We start from the raw sequence: 14,006 nt of genomic DNA, 5'->3' as shown, positions 1-14,006 counted from the left end.
TACGAAGATATATATTTTATAATATCAATTATCGACCGTTCTGAATTGGTATTTGTAAACGCGTCAAAAAAATGGAAACACATGCACAACGTTCGTTACTAGTTTGGGTTCACACGTATTTGTCAGTTAGCTGAAACTCTCAAGCAAATATAACAGCAGTCACATCCGTGAACCACAGTATGAAAAACGACGCCAGCTTTACGTAATATTAGTTGTAATTAATTATTATCTGTATTTATTTGTTACAGAAAATTACTTGACTTGTAATATGTGTTTGATTAAATAATTAATTTAATAATTTATTTGTATTTTGGTTCATAATTGTAAATGTATTTATGCGACTTGTTTTGTTAACACGTGACATGACGTAACAAGAAATATATAATTTGTAATGATAAAAGTAAATATAAAATTTTACTCCAACATTTTATCTGAATTTTTATTATAATCGTAATATTTTCAACATTCATACAGTTTTCGGTCACGCTTTCCATTCTCATGGAAAACATCTAACAACTCAATTACGTAGTAGACAGCATTTGAGTAAACATACGTGTTATTTATATTCTGATATCCTCATTATCCAACGGAAAAACTGTTGCGACCTTCATATAGAACCGCCCGAGCCCGGGGTTTTAATACATCGTGTTTAAATCTAGAACCTTGCGTTATTTAGGCTTTTAATTACTCAACCGATTAAGTAATCATAAATAAATACCTACTTAACAAGTAAAGCAATAACACGCTATAGATATCTACAAAAATTATGATTATGATATCGGTAGGTGGAAGAGCAAATGGGTCATCTGATGGTAAGTCAAAGTCAAAGTCCAAAATCTTTATTCAATATAGAAGTGTTTACACTTGCTTATTGATTGTCAAAAATCTACCACCGGTTCGGAATTTAGCACCTCGGACCTGAGAAGACCCGGCGAAAGAAACTCAGTGGGATATATATATATATAAATATATATATATTTTTTTTATATCACATAAGTGGTCACCACCGCCCATAGACAATGGCGCTGGAAGAAATATTAACCATTCCTTACATCACCAATGTGCCTGTAGTTATACTGGCTCACTCACCCTTCAAACCGGAACACAACAATACTGAGTACTGCTGTTTGGCGGTAGAATATCTGATGAGTGGGTGGTACCTACCCAGACGGGCTTGCACAAAGCCCTACTACCAAGGAAAATTACAAATAACAAAATTACAAATTACAATTATACTTATAATTTTCAATGAATTATTAAGTACACACATATCTTTGTAATATAAAATAAAAAGTATAACTTATTTAGTTACGATCAGGTATAATGCCATGCTATAATAATGATAGACAACGACTGCCAGCAGTTATAGATCTTCTCTTAGGCTCCTTTTCTTTTGAGAAAGCTCATTATTACGTTTGCCAAGATACTCTATCTACCTTAAATTCTCTACCTTTCTATCTAAGTATTAGGATCTAGAGTAGATGATTCGAGACCTCGTTACTTTACATGCTAATTATCTTCATTTACTTTCGTGCCAAAGATGTGCAAAGTAAAATTAGTCGAATTTTGTCCAAAAAGAAAATGTATAATTTTGGCGACATGCTATACAAGTTTAAATTAAATCGTCACAGAAGGATAACCTTGCATACACCATTGTAAGCATTTTCTACTTCAACGAACAGTAACATTGGAATACAATAATCACAATTTTATGATTGTTGTCGTGATTTACAAAATTGTTGTAAATTCGCTTCCGTTTCCCTGTCAGAACCAAGCTGTTACTGTAATTATTTACGATGGCGTAGATGTTTATGGCAAATTATAAAATAATTTCGAGTTACATGTAATAATAAAAAAAGATCATCGTAAGAAAACCTGCATGTGTTAAATATTTTTTTCGGTACAACTGTTTCAACCAATTCCGACTACAGTAGCGTATAATAAGCTCTAAAATATTTGTGGTATTGTCAGGCCGTTGGCTTACTTTTTCATTGTTTATCTAATCAGTTGGCGGACGAGCAAATGGGCTACCCGAAGTGGTCACTCAAAACACACATGCGCAAATAAGCTTGGGAAGTTATTTTGGCTCACTTACTTCCAACGAAACACAACATTACTGAGCATAGTTGTTTATTGGTTGAAGAAAAATAAGAACAAAAGTTTAATTACAAAATTGATGAAGAATAATTTTTTTATCAATTAATAGACACGTACGGCAAGCGGGCACAATGCTTGCCTTTCGAATTATAAGTTTTTTTTTGATAGATTTTAATGTAATTTGTCATTGTAATGTGGCTTAATTATTTTTCTGAAAACTAAGATTCGATCTTGTCCAAATGGTTCAACAAAAAATATTAGTTAAATTTTCACAAAATAGTAATTTTATTTTTATTTCGGCTCATTATTTAATAATTTAAATTAATATATATAAAACTTTATTTTATTAAACTTAAAATAGTCTATTAAATTTTCTTCAAAACGTCTCCAAAATATTACCAGTTAAGAGTCAATGGTGCATTTCAACCCAATTATACAAAGAGAGTTTAAACTTTACATTTAAAAAAAAAGCACTTTAGAAACTTAGAAGATTTAGCGAAAAGCTTCCGACGTAAACATATTTTACTTCTTATGATTATTCTAATAAAAAGTTTTGTATATTTTCTTATATAGTAAAACCAGAATCTAAATTAAGTTTTAGTATTATATATATCGACGCGTATATATTATATTGCCACCATCGACGTTCCTGCTCTTAGAAAGCCTCGTGGAATTAGTCGTGATGATGGTAAGAGACCTGATTGATTAACGTTGGTTTCCTGGGAACGAGGACGGGCCCTTGTGTGTGACGCTACATGCGTTGACACGTTGGCCCCGTCTCATATCTGAGAAACAATGTTAAGAGCCGGTGCCGCTGCCGAAAATGCTGAAGCAAAAAAGAGATCTAAGTGTCTGTCTTATGTCAAATAACTTTTTTGTCCCATTTGCTGTCGAAACACTTGGCCTTTGGAGTAATGGTGCAAAAATCTTCATCAAAAGTATAACACCTCGCCTTATTGCCTCCACTGGTGACATGAGGGCTGGTTCGTTTTTAGCCCAGAGGACCGGAATTGCGATTCAACGGGGAAATGCTGCTAGCATTCTTTTTAGACACTTTTACATTGGGCACCCGAGCGGTAATATCTTTGCCATTATATTGTGTTCTTGTTTAAATTATTTTAATACAAGATATCGTTTATTGTTTATTGTTAAAATATTGTTATTAGAAGTATTTAGTTTTGAAGTTAGTAAATTATATTAAATTGTAAGTCAATCATTATTTTTGTGATTTCATTGATTTAGTCATAAGAAATTATTCCTTTTCTATTTAGTAATTAAGAATGAAAGAAAATAGCATGAACGATGGCTCTCAAGGAGTCAAAGGTCATGATATTTTTAAAAAATCCATGCCTTATGGAAATCCGACATATATGATGTATACTTAAATCCCATCAAAAACATAAATGTAAAAATGAGAGCCAAGTCCAATATTATGATATATACCTTGGTAGTTGACTTCAACGACAAAAGAAGTGAGATCTAAATGGGTGCCAAGTTCAATAGTCCTTCCTGAAATTTATTTATAACTACATAAAATATGATTTCTTCTTATAACTTAGGATAATATATTGTAGCCTAAGGTTTGTCGTAACTTAGCTCAAAGACAGAGAAATGCCACAGGAAAATGTTTTGGATGGCGTTTTTTTTTTATAATTCATATCATGTTGGTACATTTATAGTTTTATTTATTTAATTTAGTTGTAATAAATTAAGTTTATTTTATATAAATTGATATTAACAGCGTATTTTGTATTTTTTATGTTTTCATAAGAATCGTTGATGAAATTGTTATAGATCAATATTACGTTTCAGAAATTTCTGAAAGGTACTTTGTACAAGCAAAACATAATCGTAAGTTATGTATAAGGAATTGTAAGGATGATGAAATTGATTTAAAAAATAATAGATATTAATCTTTTGACATAGAACTAAGTACTTGTTATGTTACAAATAAATTATTATTAAAATAAAGTGATTACAATTACTAAAATAATGTTACTTACTTTTTATTAACTACATAATTATCGCGATTTATTTTTGATGACATGCACTCATTTAACGAACCATTAATGGTTCGAATTCAAAGAAAATAATTACTGAATGATTACAATGAAATTATAAATTTTGTCCGTTTTCTTGTAATAGAACATTTATTTTTAAAAGGAAAATAATAAATTTTATTGAACTATTTGATTAATGTTTTAACTTCGAATATACACACTGTGTCTAGTGTATGAAATTGTTTTTTAAAGAAAGTTCAATACGATGTAACATTGTACAAGCGTCTATAATTTTCAGTGTTCCTATTTAAATTTTACTTTGAAACAATAAACAGTCTTAAAATTTTCGGATAACGCTTGAATCTCTATGGACTTTTGTGATATATGTATTTTTTAAATATTTTTACAATCTTTAAAATGATTAAACTAAGAAAATAATATGTTCTTCATTGCAAAGCTATGTCGATCAGAAAAATTTACATCTGTCAAAAAGATCAAGCTAACTTGTACAGGGTATACGACCGAAATTATAAACAATGTAATTGAAAATATATAGATTTAATATCGAAAACTTGAATATTTTTAAGCGTCAGAGATCAAAATTATCTCGTTTTTTTGTTTGACATTTGTTTCTTAATGTATCATATCAGTTACAGGCTAGTGTCCCAGAGGCGGGCAAAGATCTACTCTCCCTTTTCAGTAGTAAAGGGAGAGTTTTAGGGGCAGGAGAAAAACGAGAGAGAGGTTCGGAGGTGCTCCAATACGGGTCTGTGGATACACGTTTCTTCGAGTCTGGCCGAGTACGAGATGAATTATAAATATAAATTAATCACGTGAATTCAGTGGTTTTTGCCCCAGGTTTGAACTTTCACGTCTTGTAACCACTGATCTATCACGACACGTCACGCAAGGACCAGACGATACCTTAAAAAAACCTAATCAATTTCAATGAAAATATAATATATTGGACCGAATATTTGTTTTTTACTTTTATATGCAACCAACGTAATGGATTTGCCGGTATTTAAACAAACTGTGAGCGTTTTAGACTTGATTGTTATTTATGTAAATGTTAGGGTTGAAAATCATACTTTATAATTATAATTTTTTTTAAACATCTATATATCGTACTGTTTTACTATTGTTTTTTGTTAAATAGGTAGGCGGTAGTACATTGGCGCCAACAATTCCTTACATCACCAACACGCCATGTCCGTTTTACCTGTAGTTACAACAACTCAATCACCCTTCAAACCGGAACACGACGATACTAAGTATACCTGCTTGGCTGAAGAATATATATATTTTTTTTACATTTTACATTAGCAGCCTGTAAATTTCCCAATGCTGGACTAAGGCCTCCTCTCCCTTTGAGGTTCTCCTCAACGATAAATCTAGATCGACAGTCACGAACATGAGTAATATTATCAATTACATAACTCGTTTGGTGGACTCGCGTAAACAAGTGGACGTTATCTACACTGACTTTTCTAAGGTCTTCGATAGAGTAAACCACAAATTGTTAGTGAAGAAGCTTTCTGCTTTTGGAATTGGCGGCACTCTCCTATAGTTGGCTCACTTCGTACTTATATAACAGATATTCACACGTCACTATTAAAGGGTATGCATCTAGAGAATTTTGTGTATCGTCTGGAGTACCCCAGGGGTCCATCCTAGGACCTCTCTTATTCAATATCTTTATTAACGATATCACGGAGTCTCTTCGAAACTCCAGATACTTTATCTTCGCAGACGACCTTCAGTTCTGTATGGAGATATCGAATAGCGCCAATGCTCAATCACTCCAAGAAGACATAGACAGATTCTCTGACTGGTGTCGCTCAAACGGCATGGACCTCAATCCAGCCAAATGCTCTCACTTGAGCTTCACTCGTCGACGAACAACTGTCGAAACCAAATTTCATATTAACAACAGTCCGGTAGAGAAAAGAGATTTCATCCGTGATCTAGGCATAGTAATCGACACGAAGTTAAGGTTCAACCTCCATATTGACCATGTCTGTAGATCCGCCCGCAGAAAGCTGGGTTTCCTATTTAGAAACGCTAAGCAATTTAGGAAACTCGAGACAAAAAAACTACTTTACGCAAGCCTGGTCCGTAGTAAACTAGAGTATGGAACAGTGGTTTGGAATCCAAGCTATCAAACACATAAATATCGCTTAGAAAGTATACAAAGAAGATTTACTAAATTTTACTCAGTAGGATCTAACAAAAAACTACCCTACAATGCGAGGTTGAATAGATTCTCCATTAGCTCATTATCTGATAGACGTACACTTGCTGACATGACTTTTCTATTTAAGCTGTTAAACGGAACCATTGATAACACCGAATTGCTGAGCCAGTTATCTCTCCGTGTACCATCTCGTTTGCCACGGCATCCCATCTCATTGCTCAAACATAAACGGTACGGGACAAATCTTTGGTACCACTCCCTAATACGTAGGATGTGCAGGCAGTATGGGGAAATTTGTAAAAAGAATGGGTCCATCGATTTGTTTTGCGACAGTTTGACGGAATTCAAGTCAAAGATTTACAATAGCATAGTTTATCGATCGTAACTGAACTTGTGCTGTGTTTTGTCGTGACTGTAGTTGTTTTGTTCTTTTAGAGATTCGTGGTTGTTTCATATTATTGATTTTCAGCTTTTGTTTGTTTTTCTTTTTTAAGTTACCCTATTTTTATTAATTAGCTTATGTTTTATAAATTCATATATACTTAAATACTGGTAGTCCTAGTTTGAGTTTTAATTTTAGCCTTAGTTTTCGTATAGTTTTATTTTTTATGCTAGCTGTAACTACTACCTTTAAGTGAAATTATATGTATAATTGCAACCTAAGGATAGATACATTTTATGTAAAATATCCACATGTAATTTTGTTGGTGGTTCTTTAATAAATAAATAAATAAATAAATAAAACGCACAGCGGGTCCATACTGGATGCTAACAGTGAAGTCCAGATAAAGCTGGCTCAATTTGGAGGAGGCCTTTACCTGCAGAGGGGTTCCTACAGAATGACTTCAATTTAATCTATCAACTATTAAATTTAATTCATAAACGTATCTAAAATTCATTTTAAAACTACTAACATAACAATATATATATTTTCTCTAATACTAACATATGTATATGACTAACAAAAATATTTAACTCTGTAAATAAGAATTTTCTCTAAGAAATAAAAGGCTTTTTTATCATTTTTTTTGTTTATTTTATTTTATTTATAAAGGCAACACAACACTACAAAAAAAGTCTCATTCTGACAATATATCACAATTAACTAACACTATGAAATAAATTAAAAATTGTTTTACCGTCATACGAATAAATTAATTTCTACATTTAAAATATTTATCACATAACTGACAGCCCTAAAGGAATATTATTTTGATTATGATAGTGTTAAACTCGATTCGGAAGCTCGATTGATACGTCTGGTCTAGGATTAGTGCGTTGGAAAGTGCCTAGGACGGACACGCAGAGCCAAGAATATTTAAAGCTATATTTTTCTGGATAATCATTTTACGTGAAATACAAAATGGTAATAACATTACTAGTACTGATACATGCGCAAATAATATTTGGTATATCAACGGATAATCCCATGATTAGTACAACAGAAGTTATGGAAATTAACAATGTTACCAGCAACGAAAAACAATTACCAGATAAGGCGCACTATACGTTAAAAATTTCTATTAAGTTTGAAAGTATAGAAAAGCTGCAAGAATATATTTTAAGGAATAGAGATTTTATTGAGGAATACTTTATAGCACAAGCTGCTTTTGAAGGTGATCAGTGTGCAACGGGATACGCTAAAGTTTTCGGCCAATGCGTTGAAATTGATTATGATTAAAAAGAAGAATTAAATTGCTTGCAAAATATAATTTATAACTGTATTTTTTTATGTATCATATCCACCCTAGATAGATCTAAGATTTCCGCTCGTGTGAGGACAAGGATGCACGCGCTAGCGATAAAATGTCACCTATGCTATTCTTTACTATAATCTATCTCTGTAACAAATTTCATCAAGATCAGGTAAGCCATTCGGGCGTGATTGAGTAACAAATATTATGGATGGATGTTCAGCTTCCAAGTCTTCACATTTTGACGACCTCCGTGGTCGAGTAGTGTGTACACCGGTTTTCATGGGTACGCCACTCCGAGGTCCCGGGTTCGATTCCCAGCCGAGTCGATGTAGAAAAAGTTCATTACTTTTCTATATTGGCTTGGGTCTGGGTGTTTGTGGTACCGTCGTTACTTCTGATTTTCCATAACACAAGTGCTTTAGCTACTTACATTGGGATCAGAGTAATGTATGTGATGTTGTCCAATATATATTTATTTATACCGAATATTTGTAAGATTTATTCACGAATACCCCACGCATGGACCCCTTTACGTCAAATAAACTTGCATTAGTTGCGTGAGTGACATTTGTTCTTACAAAGCGTCTTAGTGTGCGCAAAACGACTAGCTTAAGACTAAGACAGCAAAATAATTACTAACAAAATTACTCTATTAAAAAATCCTATTGAGCACGTATTTGCCCATATTCACTATTATGCTCTTCAAATAAATATGAAAATTTTCATCATGTTGAAGAAGTTGAAAATGACTATTTGATATACTTCGACACAGATTTCAGTCTGTTGATAAATTTACAGGATACTTCAGAATCCACATTCGCGCATGCGTGAGGGAATATTTCTGTACATGAGATATATCAGGAGGTTCATAGGATTTGAGTTTATCGTGAACAAGCGCGCCAGGAGGACTACTTTTTAAAAGGGGAGTTACAGTGAAGTTAAACTTAGAAAGCGCCTGATATTTATTTTATACAAAATATTGGATTATCAAGGAAATTAGAGAAAAGAAGAGAAATAAGAGATTTTCAGAGGCGTGCAGTTACTTGACGAAGTATTCTAAGAAGTAAAAACGTACAAACCTATTTCTAGAAGGACACACCTGAAATAATCACCACGTGGTAAATAAGCAAGCCAATTTGAACATATTATGAAGTTTTAAAGTTTTGAAGAAATTCCGTGAAATTCCGCGAAATTTTGGTAATAGTGAGTATCTACATTGTTCTTGAAAGAATAACGTATCTGCAGTTTTTTTTATTATTCCTAAATAAAAAGTAATTATTATATATTTACTGAAATTTTATTTCCTATCGTATTCTATATTATAAAATTCCAGTTTCAGCGTTTATTACATTGATGATACAAGTCGTAGTCAGAACTAGACTATTTGAACTTAAGGTTAACTTTAGTTTTGTCTGGAACACATTATTTACGTAAGGTCGAGATACGAAGGATTATATGTACGGCATAGTAAGGGAAGCGGTCTTTGTACGGGCTCAAGGGACATAACATCTTAGTTCCTACGTCTGACGGGACACTGATAGTGTAGGGTGGGTCTTAAATACTTAACTTGCAGTAATCACCTTACAAACAGGCATAGTATGTGCCTTTCCTCGTAAAACAGATTAAAAAAAAAAATAGATTCTTGGTTTGTAACACTTTTCATGCTAATATTCAATTTAAATTATTTATTGATGTTTAATTTAAAAGAGAACGAAACCTATGCTTGTAAAGTGACGGTTTATTATGAAACAATATATACAATCGTAATAAACGAGTATCACGAGATGGCGAAGTTTTTTCGTCATGCAGAATAGAATAGTGACATTAGGTAGAGTGTCATTATCGTTGTCTTTTTTTTTTTTAATTTGTCTTATGATCGAGTTTTAAGATTGTCAGTCTTGCTGTCAAAGTCAGTTTGGCAGCAAGATAGTAAAATATACTTCCGAAAGAAAAAAAAAACTTTTATTAATGATATCCAATTAGTTTTTCTTTCAAATATTTAACATAAACAAAAGTGTATTTATTACGAAGGTAAGTTTAACGCTCAAGATCCTCCAGCTTTCCCGTTCTTCAACGACGCAAATAATACGAGTACGTAATTAAACTTCGATAACAACAAATAATAAATTAATTAATTTTAATGTACATAACATTAAAATCTTCTTACAGGAATTTAAAAAAAAATTACATTAATTTTGAACAAACGTCCTCGAGATCTGCAGCTATATAAGCTAGCCACTATCAACTCAAATAATTTATATAAGAACAGAATTATACGTGTGTTCTGATAGAACTATTAAGTTGAATATCGAACTTCAAGTTAATAGTTCAAGCCACTAATATGGTTCTGTTATAATGGTAATTCGGTATATTTGCGAGAAGCTTCAAGTTTATTGCATAATGGAGAACCTCTTCTATTGCAAATTATTAAATTCATCTTGCAATATATAAAAAGACAAATATACACCCTTATATATCTATATTATCAAGTATACATATACAGAGTTATTGGTAATTCGACATATTCCCGTTAGGAGGTGATAGGGGTGACTATTTGCGATAATTTTAACCCCCATATGCATCATGCAAAAGTGAACCATTTTTGAGTTATCGCGTTTTTTAGATTTTTTCAAAATTTATTTAAAAAAAAGTATCAATTAAAATCTACTTTTTTCTTCTGATTTATAAAAACGATTAAACACTGGATATTTTTCAATATTTAAACAATAATTATCGGACCAAATTTAAAAATGCGAGACGGAAAACGATATTATTCCAATATTTTTTTTATTTTTTTCCCTCAAATATGCCTGAAAAACAAAAAAAATCATTATGAAACTTGTTCTGCAGATTATTTTTAAAACATAATCGTTCACTTAGCTTTCCGAAAATATATAAAAACTAGGAATTTATTTCAAAGCAACCGAAATAAAATGATCAGAAAGAACGCTGGTGGAAATTCGTATTCGAACATGACCGAATTCATAATAAAGGTCGCTCTTTAAAATTCCCACAAAATTGGTTTAAAATAATAACCAATGTAAAAAAACTTACATATTGACTTAATTTACATACTTAATACAAATACAAATATAAAATTTAGATACATAAACAGTTCAGTAGCTAAGTTTCGCCCACGCATTTCGAAGTTTTTGTATATAATATTATTATAAAATTTAGACAATTGACGTGACAATGACGGGGAATTTCATGTGCTTGTCTTTTAATTATTTTACTCCGTACGTTTATCTAGAGCGAGGCTTTATATTTTAAAGTATTAAGATTATGAAGCCGCTAAACCCATGCGTCATTAATTTTGCACACAAGCGGCGAACAATTCACGCACTGGGGCACAGATTTTACGGATTTTTGTCGAGGATTTTCGTTTAACCCCAGGGTATTAAATATTGTTTATCTAGTAACATAAATACAGAATACTAAAAGAATATATAGTGCGCTATAAATAGCCAGGGACCTCAAAATATGTGGTTGGTTTGTAACTAAATAGTATTTTTTTGGAACGAAGTTATTTACGTGAATTATGGTAGAGTAAACTGGCTGAAATTTTAACGTAGAGTTCGTCGTCGAGTAATCGTTTTCGTCGTGTGTCCTTTGCCTCGAACCAGATACCTGGTTATAGTATCAGATTTACCATAAATATGCCTAACTATCAGAGCTGAACCAGCATGTACTGAACCCATTTTTAAGTCCTTACGATAAGAGAAAATGGTTCTAAATCAATTTGCAAGATTTTATATAAACAAAATAACGAAAATAACAAATTAAATAAATGTTTGTAAATAAGACATAGTGAATAATATATGTTTGTTATGTATATAAATGCAGTAAATGATGAAAATAGTTAATTTAACTCCAAATAGTTAAAAAAAAAATGGGTTAGTCAAAATAAATCGGTCCGAAATTAATACGTTACTCAATATATAAAGTTAAGTAACAGCCTTGAGCCTGATCTCATTTAGGGGAGAAAGCTTGGCTTCCGCTACGCTGCTCTAATGCAGATCGGTGGATACACATATACCAGAACATCCGACATATTCAGGTTTCCTTACGATTTTTCCCCTCCAAGCACGAGATAAATTATAAATACAAGTTAATTGAAAATTGTGTTGTTTGCGATACGATTCACGTGTTCTAACCGTTAGAGGTTTTCTGCTCGTTTGTTTTTATTCTATCAGGTAGGTGGACTGCATACCTTATGGCAGGTGGTCTCCACGGCCCATAGACATTGGCAATGTAAGAACTATTAATCATCCCTTATATTGCTAATGCGTCATAACCAGATGTTATGTTTTTATAATTATACTGGATCAATCACCCTTCAAACCCGAACTCTATATGGAAGTATGTTAAATGAGCTGGATTAGACTGTCAAAGCTGAGGACGCGTCGAAAAAATATAGTAGGCAACAGTTGGCTACTAAATACATGCCACTACACTAGTAAAGTATTATGATGTTGCTGTCACGCTTACGAACATAATAAAGATGGCTTATATTTTTTTTTAGTGCGACACTCTCAATATATAAATGAACTAAGATTATGGGTATGTATATACTACAGCATAATTTAATATCTGTGTCATTTATACGAAACATTGATTTATTTTGTATCAATGCGAATATTTAAAACGTTACATATAGTACACAAACCGTCACTCCAAATTTTATCATCTCGCGAATTAATTGAAAAAGTAGCTTATGTCATTCTGGGGACTCAAACTATCTCAATACCAAATTTCATCTAAGTCGGTTCAGCGATTTCAGTTGAAGAGGTTGCTATACATATAATAAAATTGTAATTTGAATGAAATAGATCACATAACTATGATTTTTCGAATTTTTGTTGTTTTTAACCGACTTCGAAAAGGAGGAGGTTATCAATTCATCTGTATTTTTTTTTAAGTTTGTTACCTCAGAACTTTCGACTGGATGAACCGATTTTGATGTTTTTTTTTATTTGATGACACCGACTCGAAAACTAACAATAATTGTAACTACAATACAATATTCTAATATTTTTGATTTCATTTTACTTGGGATAACTCTAAAAAATATTTTGATCATTTTCTGTTATTCATAGGTATGTGTTGAGTTAGATTTAGAGTGGGTAGGTACCCATCTATCTTCGAGCGTCGTAAACTCATAGATCGTACCTACATATTGATGAGTAGAAAAAGTAAGTTGATTATTAAGTTGTAGAAGAATACGCAATTTTTTTTTTTACTTTTTAGTGCATACATTTTTTTTTGGAATAATGTTTTACTTGACGTCGGTATTTTTTGTTAAAATTTTTGTTTATTTACCGATAATCTCGGGAGTCGCGGACACCATCTAGTTTATAATGGTAGTATTAGACAGTAATATTCGATATTCAAATTGAATTTATAATCATGAGAGTAAAACTTAAACGTTGTAAGATCAGCTAAATAGAACTCGAAATATTTATAGGTGATCTACCTATTCTATAAGACAGTATTATTTAAGCTTAGAGAATATGAAATTTAGAATGATTGTCTGTACGAATATTATTCTGGGACCGATTTTCGAAGTTAAGAAACAAATCCGAAGCACTTAAGTACTCCTGTAAGTACGTTACAAGTTGTTAATCGTGTTAAGTAAAGAATGATTCACAGACTGAAGTGTAACTGATAATTTGACTGTTTGGATATACCTAACTTTCTAAGGATACTCAAAGATTCGTACGCATTTCCATTTGATTATTTGTTACTGAGAGAAAATGTTATAAGGAATTAACTTACATTACAAAATTTATATAGAATCAAAGTTTACAGGTTTAAATAAAATTCCGTAAATAACTGTACCATCGACTTCGGTCGACAGAGCTGATTGGATTCGGCCTCGGTGGAAATAGATCTTCGGTCAGATATTACCTGTATAACATATAGCCTCTTCTACAGAGTACATATAAACAGATGATATATACGAACCGACAAACGGTTCTTGATTAATATATCTTTATTTATAATACAACAATA

General features: G+C 32.0%; 2 protein-coding genes across 3 annotated transcripts in view; one reads left to right on the top strand and one right to left on the bottom strand.

Annotated features, from left to right (window-relative positions):
- The window catches only part of Eif2alpha (eukaryotic translation initiation factor 2 subunit alpha), a 196,214-nt gene that overhangs the window by 3,858 nt on the left and 178,350 nt on the right, over nucleotides 1-14,006 (top strand). The window lies entirely within an intron of this gene.
- Nucleotides 1-14,006, bottom strand: part of LOC113396631 (calbindin-32) — a 176,641-nt gene that overhangs the window by 89,696 nt on the left and 72,939 nt on the right. The window lies entirely within an intron of this gene.

Source organism: Vanessa tameamea, chromosome 25, assembly GCF_037043105.1.
Source record: "Vanessa tameamea isolate UH-Manoa-2023 chromosome 25, ilVanTame1 primary haplotype, whole genome shotgun sequence".
Classification (NCBI taxonomy): Eukaryota; Metazoa; Arthropoda; class Insecta; order Lepidoptera; family Nymphalidae; genus Vanessa; species Vanessa tameamea.
The sequence above is the reverse complement of the archived record's forward strand: the minus strand, read 5'-3'. Positions and strand labels throughout refer to the sequence as shown.